General features: G+C 37.1%; 1 protein-coding gene and 1 pseudogene across 2 annotated transcripts in view; one reads left to right on the top strand and one right to left on the bottom strand.

The window, feature by feature from the left end:
* LOC119598745 (neurofilament medium polypeptide-like) overlaps window positions 1-5,000 on the top strand; it is a 71,147-nt gene that overhangs the window by 27,342 nt on the left and 38,805 nt on the right. The window contains exon 2 of one of the 2 annotated variants that reach the window (XM_037948533.1): window positions 3,644-3,708. The exons of the other annotated variant lie outside the window; for it this stretch is intronic. The gene's annotated coding sequence lies outside the window, so the exon portion shown is untranslated. The remainder of the gene's footprint in view (window positions 1-3,643; window positions 3,709-5,000) is intronic. 2 annotated transcript variants of the gene reach the window in all.
* LOC119598338 overlaps window positions 1-5,000 on the bottom strand; it is a 19,701-nt pseudogene that overhangs the window by 1,651 nt on the left and 13,050 nt on the right.

Below are 5,000 nucleotides of genomic sequence, written 5' to 3'. Positions count from 1 at the left end.
TCTGTGTATGGTATTTTTATACCGTTAGTTTGATGCCATGCTCTGATATTTTTTCTTTCTTTTTTCGAATTAAAATTAATAAGAAAAAGGTCGAATAGTCATCGATCAGATTTTCTTCTTATTATTATTATTCCATTTCCAATCTTTCTTTAAAAGACAAACAGAAAGAAACGAAAACGAAATGATATACAAATCAATTTATTTTTTATTCATGTAACGCGGCGATGAATGTCCGTAGAGTTTTTTTACGCGTACAGCAGCAGTGCTACTTATCGTTAGGGAAAAAAGGCTATAAATAAGTCATGAGAAACTACAGTAGATTTTTCTGTTGTTTTTTCATGTATGTTTTTTCAGTCTAATGCATATTGGGAAAATTATGAGGAAAATATCTTTGTTGCGGTGTTTCTCTCTCTCTCTGTCTGTTGCGCCTTATCTGTATATGTATATATGTATATATATATATATATATATATATATATATATATATATATATATATATATATATATATATATATATATATGTATGTGTGTGTGTGTGTGTATGTGTGTGTGTGTGTGTGCATGTATATGTGTGTGTGTGTGTGTGTGTGTGTGTGTGTGTGTGTGTGTGTGTGTGTGTGTGTGTGTGTGTGTGTGTGTGTGTGTGTGTGTGTGTGTTGACAATTGTGTGTGTGTGTGTGTGTGTGTGTGTGTGTGTTGACAATTGTGTGTGTGTATGTGTGTGTGTGTGTGTGTGTGTGTGTGTGTGTGTGTGTGTGTGTGTGTGTGTGTTGAGCGAGAGAGAGAGAGAGATAAAGAGAGAGAACAGCAGAAACGTAAGTAGATTAACAGCAACACTTAAATAGATAAACAAAGAAGCAATAAAATATATATAGATAAACATATAACTAGAGAGACTTATTGAGATAGATAAAATAGATAGAATAGGTAGACAGATACGAAAGCAAGACAAGATAGACAAAGAGATAGAAACAAAAAGACGTATGGTAAAGTATATTGAGACATACAGATTAATTAAGTTTCATCAATTTAACCTCCTTTCAAGATTATGATATATTCATCGCAGCTCTTGGTCATTCACCCATCATATTCACAAACAGTTCACATCCACTTCTCTATTCATTCATTCATCCGAGTATCAATATTGTATTGTGTGTATCCGGCCTGAGCCTACACCATGCACCGGTGATTCCATTTCCTCCTCCGCCTCACTGATTCCATTTCCCCCGCCGCTACTAAAAGCACACGGGATACACAAACGTCAAACGCGGAAATGGACGTCCTTATGGAGTCTTGTCGTAAGGACGAGAATTGGGCGTGTCTGATACATGTGATGCGTGTGGAAACTAGAGGAAAAATATTTATATAAAAGTAAGTAGTAATTGTACAATAAGGGAGAATATGAAAGAAAAAGAACGAAAGAGAAAGAAAAAATATAAAAAACAAGGAGAACATAAGAGAATAACTTACATAAGAGAATAACATTGTTATTCCATACATTTTTACTTTGTTATTTTGTAAATGCACGGTTCCTTGTCCTACTGTTTTCACTTTGCAGCTATCGCTATCAGTATATTGCAATGAATATAACCGTGAGAGGCGAATGGGAGAGATATACACATACACATGTGAATAGTAAAACACTCTTCCGTGTAGATACTATGGTAGAATTACCCACAATGCAAAAAAAAAAAAAAAAGATTTATTGAAAATGAGATTACAGTTTCGAAATCCACCTGGATTCCATCTTCAGGTCTGACCTGAAGATGGATTCCTCCTCTGTATTCCACTTCATTCTGTGGAATATAGAGGAATTAGAGAAGAAAGAGAGGCGGAAATGCGTGAAACAAATGAAACAATTTTGATTTTTTTCTCTCAATTTTCGTTTGTGTGTGTGTGTGTGTTCAGGCAAAATCGGAAAAAAAATGTTTGATGGACATTAGATTCGAGAGTCAGTAGCGAAATTAAGGGTATATAATTAAATCATTTTGAAGACGTTAATTAGTGAATAGAATATACAAATATAATTGATATTTAAGAAATACAGCGATGAACATACGATGCAATAGATAAATATTTGTGCGCTCGTGCGTGTGTACATGTGTGTGTGTGTGTGTGTGTGTGTGTGTGTGTGTGTGTGTGTGTGTGTGTGTGTGTGTGTGTGTGTGTGTGTGTGTGTGTGTGTGTGTGTGTGTGTGTGTGTGTGTGTGTGTGTGTTTGTCTGTTTGTCTGTCTGTCTGTCTGTGTAGGAAGAGGAGGAGAAGAAAGAGCAGGAGTAGAAAGAGGAGGAGGAAAAGGAGGAGGAGGAAGAGGAGGAGGAATAGGAGAAGAGAAGGAAGAGGACGAAGATTAGGAGGAGTAGGAAGAGGAGGAGGAATAACATACAGACGCACGTATATGAGTACACAGGCGCAGACCGATACGAAAACCGGCGCGCGTGAATTCTCCGGGCGAGCGCCGCAGTTCCCGAGGCAGCTTGGCCCCATTACCGGAACCCGATCGGCCGCCAGGAAATTGGGCCCAAAACAGAGTTCATGAACAAGGTGTTCGGATTAACGAGCGGTGGTTATTCCCTTGCCGCTGGAAAGCCAAAACGTTAGGGGGAGATGGAGGAAGGAGGGGAGAAAGCGAGGAAGGAGGGGAGAAAGCGAGGAAGGGAGGGAAGGAGGAGGAGCAGGAGGAGGAGAAGCAGGAGGAGGAGGAGCAGGAGGAGGAGGAGGAGGTGAGGAAGGGATTGGAAGGAGGAGGGGAGGAGAGTAGGGGAGGTTAGGGGAAGGGAAGATGAGGGAGGGAGGGGAGGGGGTGTGGGAAGGAAGTGAGGGGAATAAGATAGAGAAGGGAAGGGGAGGAGAATGGTAGGGGGGGGGGGAGGAAGGATGTAAAGAATGGGCCTAAGATATCTATACGTGCGTAGGTGTACAAATACACTCACTGGTATCCACGAGGGAGAGAAGAAATAATAGAGGAAAGGCCAATATTAGGAGAAAGAAAATAAGAAAAACAAAGGTTAAGGAATATCCTAGGATAGTCTTTTTAAAAGAAGTCTTATATTGAGTTTACGCACACGCACACACACACACACACACACACACACACACACACACACACACACACACACACACACACACACACACATACATACACACAACACACACACACACACACACACACATATATATATATATATATATATATATATATATATATATATATAATATATATATATATATATATATATTATATATATATATATATATATATATATATATATATATATATATATATATATATATATATATGTATATATATACATACATAAATATATATATATATATATATATTATATATATATATATATATATATGTGTGTGTGTGTGTGTGTGTGTGTGTGTGTGTGTGTGTGTGTGTGTGTGTGTGTGTGTGTGTGTGTACATATATGTGTGTGTGTGTGTGTTTCTCAGTGAGTCTGTATATGTGTATCTATACGTGTTTATATGTATATGCCTATCTCTATATGGATCTTCCTGCCTCCTCTCCCATATGTATACAAACAAACAGAGACAGACAGTCACAAAAAAATATATAAGTATACGTGTTCCCCCTGATATATACCTATACCAATATCCTGTTTTTTTCCCCCCAGAGCAACAGAAGGAAAACAAACAGCGTGTTTGTTTACATCGCTCGCTCCCTACAGGACAGGCGTGGGTAAGCTGTGATCCGTTTATTAATTCGCTATGGTGTTATGTGGCGCATCCATTTTGAAATATAACATAATTACTTCTTCTGATACATAGTATAATGTAGTATGATCTAATATAATGCGGTACGTTGTTATAGTTCTTTGTAGTTGGGTGTTCGAAATGATACATTATTGTTATGGTTATGATACGTGATTTAATTATTTTTGTTGTTATTGATATTATTGTCTGTGTCATTACTGCTACTTTTATTATCATCTCCGTTATCAATATTTTTTTTTATTAGATTTATTATTATTATCATTGTTATTATTATCATTAGCAATATCAGTTTTTGTTTTTTTATTATCACTAATATCATTTCAGTTATTATCATTATCATTATCATCATTTTATCATTTCTATTTTCTATTTTTTATTCTACTTTCCACGTATTCCCCCTTTTATTTTATGTCCTTCTCTTCCCCTTTCATCACAAATTCTTCGCTTTCCCATTTATTCCTTTTTCTTCATCCACGAAATCGTGAGAAGAATCATTGTATATAACGGCACATTTCTTCGCAAATGTTTTACGTGAGAATGAAAGGGAGAGGGGAGAATACATAATAGAAGAAGAAGGAGAAGAAATAAAGGAGGAGGAGGAGGAGGAAGAAGAGGAGGAAGAGAAGGAGGACGAAGAGGAGGAGGAGAAGGAGGAAGAGGAAGAGGAGGAGCAAGAGGAGTAGGAGGAGGACGAGGAGAAGGAGGAGGAAGAGGAGAAAAAAGAAAGAGGGTTGATGATGAGGATGAGGAGACGCAGAGGGGAGAGGACAATGGAGATATTTAGATTAAGAAGAAATAGGAGAAGCATACGAAAACAAGACCGAGAAAACAAAGCAAGCAGAAACACGGAGAAAGAGGAGGAGGAAACAAAACAAAGCATGCGAGGATGACGATAAGATAATAAGAATAAAATAATGATCATAATAATGATAATGATCATAATAATATAGACACAGAAAACAGAATATGATAATATAACTCATGCAATCATATAAATACTAATCATGATAACAAAAAACAAATACAGAAGAAATGTAAGGAAATCGATATTAAAAAAAAACACATAACATTTACACCCGCTTTTGGCCTTGCAACCGCGGCTCAAAAAGAAATTATTGTCTCAATACATCGCGTTTGATCGATGGAAGGGCGCGAAGGAAGCCGCAATTACATTAGTTTCCCCCCCGATCGCTTTCGAAGGCTATAAAGAAAACGGAGGACCCTTAGATTACGTCATAGATTTGAGTTAAAATTTAT

The sequence above is a fragment of the Penaeus monodon genome, chromosome 41, assembly GCF_015228065.2.
Source record: "Penaeus monodon isolate SGIC_2016 chromosome 41, NSTDA_Pmon_1, whole genome shotgun sequence".
Classification (NCBI taxonomy): domain Eukaryota; kingdom Metazoa; phylum Arthropoda; class Malacostraca; order Decapoda; family Penaeidae; genus Penaeus; species Penaeus monodon.
Note: the sequence above shows the minus strand (reverse complement) of the source record. Positions and strands in the feature narration are given on the sequence as shown.